Here is a 15,029-nt window from a genome sequence, read left to right as displayed (position 1 = left end):
AGTTACTACAAAAGAACAGTTTGTGAATAGCACTTTGTAGCAACGTTTGTAGTACTAATGTAGTACTACAAACATACCAGAAAGTGCAGCTTGTGAATCCCACCCAAAAGTTCTACATTTCCTTCTCCATCATTCACAGCCCCACTGGGCTTCCAATGTCACCTCAGAACCCAAATACCCACGGTTCTATGCATGTAATAGCCTAGATGGTTCCACAAACACAGAGTTGAGATAGGAGACAACCCATGGGGAGGATGCTGAATGCTAGTGCTACCATGCTAAACAGAATGCATTCTAGGAAGTGAACACGTGGCAATCATCTCTGCCTTAAAAGTTTGCAGTAATAAATCTGTCATGTATGTTTCCCCTAAACATTTTATAGCCTGCAGATCCATTTTAGCAACTACAGGTATGAGTTACCAGAAAATGCTGTAATTTTTTTTGTTGGCAGTATATTCCTCAGAAACATCTTCTGAAAAACTGTGGTAAAAACTGAGAAAGTTGCTGAATAGCTCCACATTTTTACAGAACAATACCTCCAAATTCATGGTCTGGTTTAGAGTTTCGTGGACAGGTTACTCCATGACAAAGATGACAGATGTCCTGTCCTTCCTACCACAAGTGCATTATATCCTAACACTTGTAAAAATGTGAATGGGATATCCATCACATTTGTGATGGAGTAACTTTCCACAAACTTTAATTCCGGCCCTCTGTATTTACTATGAAAATGCATTCCAATTTGATGGTTGGCATAACACAAGGTGCAAATACTTGGCTCACATGCCTGCTCTTATTTCTGCTATGACAATATGGATCTATATAGTAAAAATGTGAAATTATACATTGCTATTCTGCAAAAGCACAATATTAATTAATTATCACAAAAAGTATATTATGCCATTAAATAAAAGTTGACTTCATGTTACAGCAAAACTAATGAAAAAAACACAAATTCAAACAGGAAAGAATAATGCCGAGCTTGATTTCTGGAGTTATGGTGTTACTGGCTGAGGAGGAATTATTCCTGCCAAAAAGTAGTAATAGTTTTTATATTGGCACTTTTATAACTGTTCAATATCAAGTGTAAATATCAAATATGGAGGATCTGCATTGTTGGGCAAAACCAAAAATAATGCCTTGTGACCACAGTAAACATAATCTTGATCTTATTGTAAGATAACCAGATGAAAACTAATTAAAAACATTCAAATGCATTGTACTTTATGGCCCTCATTAGACCCAAGCAGAAGCACTGTCTTCATCGAGGTCTAACACGACCACCACTCACCAGTCCCCTGCCTTCACCAGGGACTATTCCCATCAGAGATGTAAAAAGGGCAGGCATTGGTGGACACCTGAGGGTGCATTAGAATTACTGTGCACTGTCCCACTCTGCTCTATGGCTAAGTTAGTGCACGAGGTGCAGAACAGGACAGTGCCTAGTATCACAACAAGTGTCCTGTTACCATTGTACTTGCAAACCTGCTGTAAATTAGTGATAAGGTGGATCTGTTGTTTGAAGCAGCCACCCCACAATCTACTGTGCTGGTTGCAACCTGCCCTAAATATCCCTGTACAATCAGATCCAGTGAGTGACTGCACCTGTCTGTATGGAGGTGGTCCCTGGGACCCCCTTTTCCAGTTTAGAGGGCACCCTTTTGGTCACACTTACTTTACACCATGTCTAAATAGTACAATCAAGCCACCTGTTGTCGGCTCAATTCCTGTGTTCCAATGTTTGCAATATAGGGCAGGTGAAGAGGAAAAGGTTTCCCTCATTTGCATGGGACCATGCTTCCTAGCAAATGATAAAACCCTCCTTTGTGATCACGCAGGTGCACATTTACGGCCAGAGTGATCTTTAGTACAGAAGTGGCGGCAAAAGTGGCTGAGGCCCCCTCTGTACTATTGAAGTACCAAAAACAGGCCCATTGCATCTCCAACCATATTGGTACCCATTTCAATTCGATGTGATTAGCCGCACGAAGACCAAGGGGGTGACTCTTTTGTTTTGGCGAGGTTTGCCCTTAACATTGATCATAACATAGGCAGAGAGAGAGGGCAGGCGGTGGGCACGAGGGTCCAAGTGGGCTCCTACATAGTTAAGCTTTTCTCCATCTATGGCCCCAATGATCATATGGATGAATTCTATAGCTCAATATTACCACTGATAACAAACTTTGCTAAAGGGTACTTAATTATTCGGGGTGACTTAAACACAGTCCTGACTTCCACGGTCGACAACTCTTTGGCACATTATAACTCATACCCATAACTCCATCGCTAACTCAAAGTATTTGAGACTTAAACCTACTAGACATCTATAGGGAGACACATGGTGGAGAGAGGGATTATACTTAGTACTCCAGCGTTCATATAACTCATACACAAATCAGCTTTTTCCTAATTTCCTAACCATGAATTGATTAGCGAACATTGGCACCAAACTCTGTCTGATCATGCCCCAGAATTCCTATTGTTAAATGTAGACGTCCCCCTGGAACATGTGGCCCCCACCTGGTATATTAATGAAATTGCCTTTCATGATCTGGAACTGAGAGATTCCATACAGGAATGTCTAGAGTACTATTTCAATGTGAATGATTCTGGAGAAGTGTTATGTGCTACTCTGTGGGGCGTGGCTAAAGCAGTGTTCATGGAAGAAAGGATAAAAAAAGTCCACATTCACTAAATTGGCAGAGACTAAAATGGCGGACCTGGAAACCCAATTATCCTGGCTTTAGGCCCAACACAAAGCAACAAGCTCAAATAGAGTTTGTAGGGAGGACGAACACCTTTGCGGAGAGCTGGAGCAGCAGTATATGAATGACACGGCTGGGGAGCTGCTTTACATTAATCAGAAATATTACAAGAAGGGAGATAAAGCCAACAGATTTTTGGCATATAAGTTGCGACAGAAATGGATGAGAAACCATATCTCCTCTAGCAAAGATGATGCAGGCACACCCCACACAGACACCTCCTAAGTTTTTGATCTTTTTGCGTCCTACTACACCACTTATACTGGGTGCAATCTACATCAGCTAAACACCCTGGACCACAGCTTGTGGAATTGTAGCCTACCTCATATTGACCCCACTCTTCTTCGTGAGTTGGAGGACTCTATCACTCCGGATGAGGGGAGAGATGCCATACAACAATTAAAAGTCAATTAGACCTCGGGTCTCCATGACTAGTTTAAGTCTTCTATAAGGCTTATTGCAAACTGTTTATAGAGCAGCTCTCCAGGGTCTTTAACTCCGTTGTCCTTACTAAAACAGTAACCCCAACCATGACAAAATTAGTCGCCACATTATTACTGAAACTGGTAAGGATCCATTAGCCCACACCTTTTAAAGGCCCTTCATGTTACCCAATTTTGATGTTCAAATATTTACTTCTATCTTAGTTACTTGGCTGCATTCAGTATGGCCATTACTGCTGTCTAGTTGGCAGTCTGGCTTCATACAAACAGGCAGGCCAGGGACAATGAATACGATTAGTGGTAAATGTTGTGGAGTCGGAAGAATACACCACGACTAAGACTATCCTTCCCTCGTTAGACACCAAGAAGGCTTTTTAGTGGGTTTTCTTCGATGGTTCTCTCGAAGACCAGGCTGGACCCACAAATGGTAGCCTACATGCTGGCCAACTATGCAGTCCCGTAGACTTGCATTAAAGTTAACTGTGCCCTTTCCGCCTTGATTCCCCTTCAAAGGGGCACCAGGCAGGGGTGCACCCTGTTTCAACTCATATTCGCTCTCTCCAAGGTACCCCTCATATGCAGTGCAGAGCACTTTCTAAAATATATGGCCCCACAAATTTTGGGGCAAGGCCCAGTTAATTGTTGTCCCTGTTATTTACAAATGAACAATCATTCATTTGAACATTCCATATACATTTGTCAAAAATCATTTTTAGAAAGCTATATCTAATTTACTTTCAAATAATAAACATTCTGTTGTTAAGCAACTGTTGACACAGAAAAAATCAGATTAAGTGATTTTATAATTTGTTACTTGTACATAAAAGTAACAGTAGTATTGATGTATACAGTAGTGGTCTGGTGCAGTGCTAAGTGCATGTGAAGATCGATGCCAACAATTAACTAACATTGTCATTACAAATATGCCTGGCTTTGGCTGAAAGCCTTTTGTGTTTTTTCAGTGTGCTTCTTTTGTTATGTTAGAGTTTTTTGCCAAAACGTTATTGTTGGGAAAGTAGCTGTACAATCATCCACTCAAAAAGCACACATTGCCATAGTAGTTCCTGATACTTTAAAGCAACAACTTTCTACGTGGATGCGCTGCCTGTGAAAGGACAAAACTGTGACCCACAGTGAGTTATCCAATGGCTGAAGTGAGGTAACCCACTGCCCCTTGAATGAGACAAAAGTGAGTTACACTATACCAGGCTAATGGACAAGTGGACCAGGAAGGCTATCTGAAATCCCCTATAATTAAGTATATTATACATATAATTTGAGTGGAACCAAAAGCTCCTGGCTAACCTCAGACTTAAAAAAGATATTATTTACATAGAGTGCATAAAAAATAAACTGGTGTGGCCATGCCGTCTACTCACATTTTGTGACGCATTCACATTTTTATGTACTGGCAAGCAGTAGATTTTCATAACATCATATGTCTCTGAATGAATGCTTTATGGGTGCATGCCTCTGAAATACAATTACATTTGCTTAGACATGTCTGCTTACCAGAAGAGAGATTTCCTAAATGAAATACTTTTTTGCAATAAATAAGCTACAGTAAAGCCAATAGGTCTTGCTTATTTATAGTCTATGTGTTCTTTGTCATAGTACGATCATTTTGTTGTGTGATATTGTAGGAACAAATACACTCAGAAATACAATTCATCTGGGTAACCTACACCTCATGGAGCAAAAACCTGGAGATGGGTAAGTATGAAACAACTGGCACACACAACTTGAAAATATAAAAATACATATGCAGCTCTGAAAGCAACAATGAGAGAAATATTCACCTAAGGAGCACACATACTAAGTGAGCGCACACAAATATGGACATGTAGAACTTTTGACAAATGTAACTAATAAGGCCAACTACGGACACATATTCCTCAGATACATTTGGAACTCGGCTACCCATTAAGTAGGGGCAGTTACTAAAAGGGGAATCCATACCTGGAAACACTTATAACAGGAACCACATCCGACAATCGACACTACATGTAAAGACCCATGGACTAGAAATATCTACAGTAGTGACTCCTTCAAAGAGAGATTCAAAAGGCTACAGGCAGTGATAATAACTATTCACACCATCACATGACTCATCTTAATATTTATTAGGCAGGTCACAATTTGCAGCCCCCTTTGCTTGGCTGCAAAGGACAGCATACCACCATCCCAGTGCTTGCATTCTGAAACAGAAAACCTGTTTTTAAAGCACCGTATATTCTGTATGGAACCCGTTCTCCTTAGCAAATCAGTAAGCATCTCCTTTGAGGAGTCAGTAATTTTTCATTGATTTTCAACTGAAATTGGGGATGCAAATCATTGAAACATACCATACCAAATTGCAAGTTGGAAGGAACGCCCCTATGATACTCCTTCTGAATTGCAATTCGGTATGGGTCGCAGAACCCATTTTGAGAGGTGGAAAATGTTTTCAGACTTACAAAATTGACTTGGTATGTCACCAAAAAGGGATTTAAAAAAAAAAAAAGTTTTATTTATTGAATTCAATCTGTAAAAGTTCATAGAACATCATTTTGCATATCTCTGAATATGTTACATCATATAGGTATGACAAAAGAGAGTACAGCTCACTCAGTCTAGCGAATCCGATAATTGTCCATTGTGCCGCACCATTTCTAATTTGACAAATGGAGATATACACAAGTCAACCCTGTGCCCATTCCACCCGCCTAATTTTTTAATCCCATTTCTTGGGGCATCCTCGAGATTTATACACTTCTTTCTCAACAGTCATGCACTTGTCCATTTCAGTCGCCCAGAGTCTGGTCAATGGCCTGTCAGCTGCCCCCCATTTCATTGCAATTGGTCTCTTGACTGACGTATACCCTAGTGTGGCAAACTGCTGTTCTACTTCTGTGAGGTCAGTCACTTCCCAAATATTAAGGAGCCCCATCGGTTGTGTGAGTGTTAGTTGTTTCCCCGTTGCATCCTGCATGTGTGTTGTTGCCCCATCCCATATGTAGTGTATGTGTGGACAGTCCCACATAGTATGATAGAAGGTAGCCTCCGGATGACATCCGCGTAACCATAGAGCACTCTGTCTAGTTCCCATTTTTGCTAAGGTCACCCCCGTAAGATACGTTCTATGGAGAATTTTTAATTGGATTAGTCGAAAACGAAAAGGGATGGCTGCTTTCCATGGGAACAACAGTGCCGTTTGCCAGTCCTTGTCCTCAATATGGCCAATATCGGACTGCCACCTATCCCTCAGAGCCTGAAATGAGTCAGGCAGGTTGTTACAAAGTTTGCGATACTTCAGTGATATAGCTTTGTCCGGAATGGGCTCAGAGAGCAGTCGGTCCTCTAGGGCAGACGATTCCAGCAGATTACCTAGGTCTGGTAAAGCAGTTGTAAGTGCGTGGCGAATCTGCACGTAGCAAAATATCTCCCCCTGAGCCAGGTCATATTTATGCTGTAGTTCATTAAATGTAAGGATTTTGCCCTTCTTTACTAAATGGCCTATTGTGGAGATTCCGATTGTGTCCCATTTGTCAAAGACTAGTTGATAACACATGAGCCCAAGCTGCGGAGTAGACCACAGTGGTGTGGCCAGAGTCAATACCCCGGTCCACCCCAACCGTTTTGTTACCTGATGCCAAATGCCAACCGTCTGAGCAGTAGGACCCACGTTCCTACCTTTCCGGGTCTTCATATATAGAGCACCCAAGCACCCCTTTCTTCCCATCTGGTACCTGTCTAGCATGTACGCTGGGTCCATCGGTGAACAGTATAGCCAGTGATTGACAGCCACTAATTGCGAGGCCCAGTAATAAAGTCGTAGATCCGGAAGTGCGATCCCTCCATCATAACACCCCTTAGTCAGTTTTTGCAGCGCTATTCAAGGTGCTCCCCCGTCCCATAGGAGTGATCGCATCTCACTTATATTACTTTTAAAATAGGAATCTGGGACCTTATAGGGGCAGTTTTGGAGGACATACAAACATCGCGGAAGAGCCATCATTTTAGACAGGCGGCTCTGCCTAGCAGAGAGAGAGACAGAGATCTCCAGTGCTTAACATCATTACGCAGTCATTCTAGGGGAGCGGCCCGATTTTGTTATAAAAAAGAAGGGGATCTGGTGTTACATAAACCCCTAGAGAGTAGAATCCGTCAAAGGCTATTTCAATCTCGCATCCCAAAGGAAGCCGGGGGACCGAACCGCGAAGGACAAACAGCACCGATTTGGACTAGTTGATGGCATACCCGGAGTATTTGCCAAAATTTGTAAAGATATTCAAGAGGCAGTGTATTGAGGCATACAGGACGCTAGGTATACCAGGATATCATCCACATATAGCAAGATCTTATTTTTGTGACCTCCTGCCCATTTCAGCCCTCTGATTGAGATGTCCCCTCTCACCCAGGATACCAGTGGTTCAAGGAGTAAGGAGAAAATCAGGGGGGATAAGGGGTAACCCTGCCTGGTGTCTCTGCCCAATGGGAACACCCGGGACGTGCGGTTGTTAACCTTTACATGTCCCCGCAAATCTGCATAGAGGAGCCTGACCCACCCCAGAAATTTCAGGCCGAACCCCAAGTGCCTCAGCACCTCAAAGAGATAGGGCCACTCTATAGAGTCGAACGCCATGGAAGCGTCTCAAGAGAGCACCACTGCATCTTCCTCTATAAAGGTTTGGCGCCCCAGGGCATTGTGAATGCCGTGGATGTTTAGGGCCGTGTTTCTCCGTGACATAAAACCAGATTGGTCAACATGGACCAGTGAGGAAATTATTGACACCAGGCGGGAGGCCAGGAGCTTTGCCAGCCCCTTTGCCTCGACATTGATCAGTGAAATCGGTCGGTAGGATCCACAATTGTCAGCGGGTTTACCCGGTTTTCAAATAACAACAATAGAGGCCAGACGCTGGTCATCTATTAGAACTCCTTTCTCTAGGCTCTCGTTATACATGTTGCACAGATGGGGCGCGACCCGCTGGGCTGTGGATTTAAGAAAATCAATAGGGACACCATTGGGCTCCATTGCCTTCCCAGACTGGATACTATAAATGGCTTTGCATATTTCATCATCGGTCAGATCCTCCTCCATGACAGTTCTATCAGACTCCGACAGGGTGAGTAGGCCCATATCAGCCAGCAATTGGCGGGAGTCCTCGGCCGTATATGTAGTGGAGAAGATATAAACATTTGCTAGATGGTCAGCAAACGTCTTAGCAATGTCTTATGGATCAGAGAGCTGACCCGTTCCTCCGATGGTCAGCATGGGCACCCATCGTTCTCGCTGCTCCCATCTCTCCAGCCGGGCTAGCATTTTCCCGGCCCTATCTTTCATCTCATATACCCGGTGCTGCGATCGCAGTAGTCTAGCCCGCGTCTTCTCTCTCGCCAGGGTTTTGTATTCGAGCTGTTTGACAGTCAACTGATGCAGGGTGTCCTCACTGGGAGAGGCGACATTGAGTGCCTCCAAATGCAGGAGGTCACCTCTCCTGGTAAGATGTATTTTTGTGGCCCATTCCCAGGTACTCCAGTTCCGGTAATTCTGGGAATGGTTAAGAAACCATGGAAATTGCTTGGGGACATCCACGCAGCACCCATGGAATGCCTACTCAGGGCAGAGTAAAACAACTCTCAAACAACTTGCCCATTCCAGATTTATAGAGCCACTCAGGGCCACACAAAGTCGACTTGCTTGGCTTCATAAATCTTACTTTAGGTTTGCATTGCACATGTACCACGTTGCATGGTGCAAATGCGACACAAACCATCTCCTAAATAGATCCCAAAGTGCGTTGCTTGCAATATTCAATGCGCACTATTTACTAAGACATTTTGCTCAATAATCAATGCTGTCACTATACAGTTTTCAGTGGGGAACACCTATTTTTAGCCCCAATGATTCCAATAATAAGCTCAGAATATTGTCACAAGAGCATGACCTAACTGTGGGCTTGACTGCCAAGAAGACATTTTGAATGTTTCTCAAAGACATTCAAGCATCACAGACAAATTTTGGGGCAAGGCCCAGTTAATTGTTGTCCCTGTTATTTACAAATGAACAATAATTCATTTGAACATTCCATCTACATTTGTCAAAAATCATTTTTAGAAAGCTATATCTAATTTACTTTCAAATAATAAACATTCTGTTGTTAAGCAACTGTTGACACAGAAAAAATCAGATTAAGTGATTGTATAATATGTTACTTGTACTTAAAAGTAACAGTAGTATTGATGTATACAGTAGTGGTCTGGCGCAGTGCTAAGTACATGTGAAGATCGATGCCAACAATTAACTAACATTGTCAATACAAATATGCCTGGCTTTGGCTGAAAGCCTTTTGTGTTTTTTCAGTGTGCTTCTTTTGTTATGTTAGAGTTTTTTGCAAAAACGTTATTGTTGGGAAAGTGGCTGTACATTCATCTACTCAAAAAGCACACATTGCCATAGTAGTCCCTGATACTTTAAAGCAACAACTTTCTATGTGGATGCGCTGCCTATGAAAGGACAAAACTGTGACTCACAGTGAGTTATCCAATGGCTGAAGTGAGGTAACCCACTGCCCCTGAATAAGACAAAAGTGAGTTACACTATACCAGGTGTGAGAAGTTGGCCTAGCATATGCTGGTCACTAGTTATAGTGGGCACCTTGCACCAGTCCAATTTGACTCTTAAGGTGATAGGTTAAAGACAACCTTTAAAGAAAGCTATCCTAGTGGTAGCTGTGGAGAGCAGCCTTCAGGCTAAGTCTTGAAGGAGTGTTAAGCTTATTGTTTTACCATAGATAACCTCTTGAATAACCAAATGAAAGAGTAGTCCACACAGGTATATATATAAAATATATGTATTTATTCTAGGAATAACCCCACTAGTCGTTGTAGTAACTTTATTCGATATATAAGAATATCATAAAAGTATAAAACATTGTAAAACAATAATGAGTAAAAAGAACCCACTACAACGACGGGTTCCCCGTATATACAAGAATAAAATATCAACATAATTAAAACAACGTAATTCATTACCCCCAAAAAATGGGACAACAGATGTATTCACTTAGGGGCTGGGGGGGGGTGGGGCAGAGGTAAGAAGGATGGAGTTTTACACAATTAGTGGTACTTCTCGAGAAGCCTCTGCCTTATCCTCCAAGCCCTGCCCAGAAACTTAGTAGTCCCACAGATGATCCTGGACACTGTCGTTTCATACGTTAGAATACGCAAGGCCACCAAATGTGACCTGCATCCCAGATTGACGCATATGGGTTTCAGCCATCTAGACCTCGGTTGTTTATAGGCACGACAGGCAAACAGAAAATGGCCAATAGATTCCGTAGTGGATGCACAGCCCGGGCAACCCTTAGCAACCTCCGACCCGCCACTCCACCCTGCTTGAAACTCATGTAGTGGGAGTGTGCTATACCTTAATTTGAGGTAAAGTGACCTATCAATGGGGGATTTAATAAGGTCCAGCAGCATCTCCAAACTGGAAGCAGGTTTAACACTTAGACATTTTTCAGTAAGGGAACCTCTCTGTGACCTCAAAGTAGTAGCATTAACCCAATCCCAGTAGATTTTTTTTACAATGGGATTGGGAGGTGGCTGCTGATTCTCCCAAAACTGGCCCAAACCTAGCTCCAGCACCAGTTTTTTTAATTTGGATAACCACGGAATCTTATGGCATGCTCCAAGATGAAGTAAGTCGTTCAGAGCCGCGGCATACTGACTTAGGTCCGGAGACCTTCTAAGCCTGACCCAGTACAGTAAAGGGCGCAGCCTTGCCACATCATTTATAGGGTGTCTACCAAGGTCACTGCGAAGAGGAACTAATGGTGTAGATTGGGGGAGTGAAAGAATATCTCTAAAGAACTTATTTTCCGATTTTATCAGCTCTGTTACGTTATCGAATCCCCATAGTTCCGCCCCGTAGAGAGAAGCTGATAAGGCCTTCCCCTGGTAGACCATAGTTACTGCAGCTATTGGTCGGCTATATGATAGCCTCTGATGCCAGGCTATAGCTCCTGTGGCTCGTTTGTGGTTCAGGAGCATTTTAGAAAGGTGAGGGGCCCAATTCAGCTTGTTATTAAGCCTCACCCCAAGGTAATCAAATGCGGTCACAAGCTCCAGATTACAGTTGTCCACCCTGATGTTATTCCTAAATCTTTTAGAGGGGGACATGGCCATTAGCTTGGTTTTTGATGTGTTAATCTTAAGACCCCTAATATTGCAAAACTCCATGAAGCGAGACAATAGTTTTTGGAGACCCATAGGGCTCTTAGAGATCAGCAGCGTGTCATCTGCAAAAAGCAGAGAGGGTGATCTTTCCCCACTCAGGAATGGGGCGTCGGCCCCGTCATCTCTCAAATAGTCTGCCACCCCATTTATGAAGAGAGAGAACAGGGTCGGCGCCAAAACACAACCCTGGCGTACACCCCTCCTTACTGCTATTCTCTCAGTCATCTGGCCCTGAAGCCCCCACGTAACTCTCGCGAAATTACCCTCATGAAGCCGCTTAAGGAGGTCCAAAATTAGGGGGGGAATACCCAGATCAGCCAGGACTTGCCACAATTTTGACCTGGGTACCAAGTCAAAGGCTGTTTTAAGGTCGATAAATGCCAAATAGAGGCTACCCCCTTCAATAATGACGGATTTCCAGTAGATTGTACAGAATCTGAAAACCTGGTCAATGGTTCCGACCCCTTGCCTGAATCCCTCCTGGAAGTGTGACAGGATACCATCTTCATTGATCCAGGCTTTAATCCTGGTTAGGATGACCCTGCCTACCACTTTTTGGATCACATCAATTAAACTACTTGGTCTGTAGTTGGCAGGGTCCTCTCTGTCACCTTTTTTGAAGATGGCCACCACCTTCCAGGAATCTGGTACTGGATGCCCAATTACTATGTTATTCAGAGTTAGAAGAATGAACTCAGCCCAGAGTTCTCTGTCATATAGAAGGAGGTCTCCAGGGAGACCATCCGGTCCGGCCGCCTTGCCCGGCGCTATCATTTTAATGGCTGAGTGGATCTCTCCTAGGCTAAACTGACCCCCCCCCCCCTCAAGGGGACTAAGGGCTCAGGTGAAGGGCCCTTATTTTCCGGAGGGCACTCTTCACCCGGGGAATATAGGCCAGCAAAATGGTCGAACCACTGATGCCCAGTTATGTGATTTGGAATTGGGTCTACCCCACCTCTTGTACTGATATTAATGAGGTCCCAAAACCGAGTAGAGTCTTTCAATCGTGCAGGGCACTTCAAGTCCTGCCAGTGGTTTTCGTCCCATAAACGCTTAGCTTTTCTAATAGAGCTATAGTAAGATTTTCGCGCATGAGTAATAGATGACTGATCCCTTTATTTTAAAGCCCTAACTAGGTCCTGTCTCTTGTCCCTGCAGTCGCTCGAAAACCACAGATTTTCCGTATGTGGTCGGGGTGTTTTGCGATCCCTTTTGGTATTAGATCGAAAAAACTCCCCCACCTTGGTGATGGTCTCCAAGTAGATCTCATTAAAGCTCTTAGTTGGCAAAGCATTGGGGGCACCATCTAAACCAAGCTCCATTAGGTTTGTGCTGGCTTTCACAATTTTTTGATATTACCCAAATCCAGCTCTCGTTTGGCGACTACGGACCATTTGAGCCGTCTATTACAATTAGACGGGACGACCTCTCTAGACCAGAGTGTCTGGGCACTAATAGGCTCAATGGATGTAGTAAACATCTCACTCTTGAGTTGCATGGTTAACGGGTTGTGATCGCTCTCATGCCTAGGGATGACTTCCCTATCAATGAGATCCGGCCACAGCTCGACATCCAGCAAGATGTAATCAATGCGCGATGGGGCCCTAGTTCTAATGAATGTAGGTGCTCCCCTGGTGTCTGAGCGGGTTCTGCCATTTGTTGCCCTTAGATTGAACTCCAGGGTCAAGGCATTAATCTGCACGGCCCTTTTTGACCACTTTTTAAGAGGTAAAAGGCTGACCAGAGGAATACCTCGCCTGGAGTCGGCCTCATCCGTGCCCAAGATGTTGTCGTCGCTAAGGGGCTCAAAGGTGCAGTTGAAATCACCGGCGACTACAACACCCGAGGCAATACGGATGGCTGAGAGTTCAGACTCGAGAATTAACAACGTGGGGCATGGTTGTGCACCTGACGAACCTCTGGCGTATACATTAAAAATTTCTAAACAGGGATGGAATTCTATCCCAACAGTAGATAGATGAAGAATGTCCTGGGACATACTTGTATTTTGCTTGATTGACCAATTCAAATCAATGCTCACCCAAATTAAAAGACCCCCCAAGGGGCGTCCTCTCGGAGAACTGGACGCTGGTACAAAATAAGTGGCAAACCCAGATCTGTGGACAGGATCCAAGCTCCATGTTTCCTGGAAAAGGATGATATCAAATTTATTAATAAACTCATTCCACTCGGGATCGACAAGGTTTCTTTTTAAACCAGCGATATTCCATGATAAGAACTGGATAACTCTCGGGGAGTGCAGTAAGGATGAGGAAACTGCGGGTGCTAAGCATCCACCATCTAAGCCCCCCCCGGGAGCTACACCGTATGTCACAAGGTCAGCTGGTCCAGCTCCTGTGGGGTCTAGAAAAGAGGCGGGGGTCAAGCCTGTTCCCTCCAAAGAGGGACAATCAGGAATTGGTGAAAGAGAGATTGCACAAGGGTTGGTTAGTCAATCCACCTGTCTAAGGCCAGAATCATCCTATTCACTAGAATTTGACCAAACCGGGGCTCTACGAATTTGGATGGAGGAGTGTGCGGGAGGTGATGTCCTAAATTCAAGCATTATTAGGTTTTCCGCCAGGGCTAGATCTGTAAACTCAATCTCCACGCAATCCAATGGCGAGTCCACCCTAGACAGCCGGCGCACTCTCATAATGTCATCTCTAATAATAGATCTACATCCTCTGGTGTGCCTCAACCAGTGCATAACTTTATTGTGCAGTGACTCACTTCCTTCAGACCCCCCTGGATTGTACGATTTCGGGACATGCGTCATAAAAACAGTGGGCTTTACAGGAGGGTAATGAGGCCTAAGGCCACCAGCCATAGAGCGGGAAAAAAGGCCGTGCTCACCCCTTTTCAAAGAAGGGGTAGCATGGATATTGGGCCTAATTTGAGGGTATGTATTCAGCAGCCTATTGGAGGCCAGATTGCGCGTCACCTCGGCAAAGGACCTAGAGGCAGGGGCTGGTTTTTTATTGCCCTCCCCTGATGCCCTGCCTTTAGGTGGACCCGAAGGGTCTTGTAGGTGGGGACAAGTGAGAGGGGCCCGGTCACATGACTTTGGGGAAGATATAAGCCCCGAAGAAGGCAACGGGGCAGGAAGTACCTGGGGCATGCCTTGACCTGAAGCAAGGGTCTCCACCCTTCTGCTAAGTACTACAACCAACTCTTCCAGCCTTTTAATCCTGTCCTGAAGTTCTTCTAAAGAACCAGCTGGTGAACCGACAGGGCTGGGAGAAATTGAAAGCGCCTTTTCGGAAAACGAACTGGGCTTGCCGGGATTAGGGTCTAATAAAGAAAACCTATTAGAACATAAAATGGGATTAGGGAGGGTCTCATAATTATCTAAATCTGGTGCAAATACATGCTCGTTTGCCATGGTCTGTTCCACAATAGCTGGGGGGTCATCAGTGGGCTTCGATGCAAGCATAATATTTTTGTAATGATGATTAGTGAACATAGAGGGAATCATTTTCTTGCCTTTTTTTGGAGCGGGCTTGGGCGTGTTACACCCCCCTTTAGTTAATACATCGGTAGTCCCGCTCCCAAGCGACTCATCACAATCATTAACAATGTCCTCTATTCGAGATAA

At 44.1% G+C, this 15,029-nt stretch overlaps 1 protein-coding gene across 2 annotated transcripts in view; it reads right to left on the bottom strand.

Annotated features, from left to right (window-relative positions):
• Positions 1-15,029, bottom strand: part of CCN6 (cellular communication network factor 6) — a 185,436-nt gene that overhangs the window by 126,824 nt on the left and 43,583 nt on the right. The window lies entirely within an intron of this gene.

This window comes from Triturus cristatus, chromosome 6, assembly GCF_964204655.1.
Source record: "Triturus cristatus chromosome 6, aTriCri1.1, whole genome shotgun sequence".
NCBI lineage: Eukaryota > Metazoa > Chordata > Amphibia > Caudata > Salamandridae > Triturus > Triturus cristatus.
This window is presented reverse-complemented; position numbering and strand designations above follow the sequence as displayed.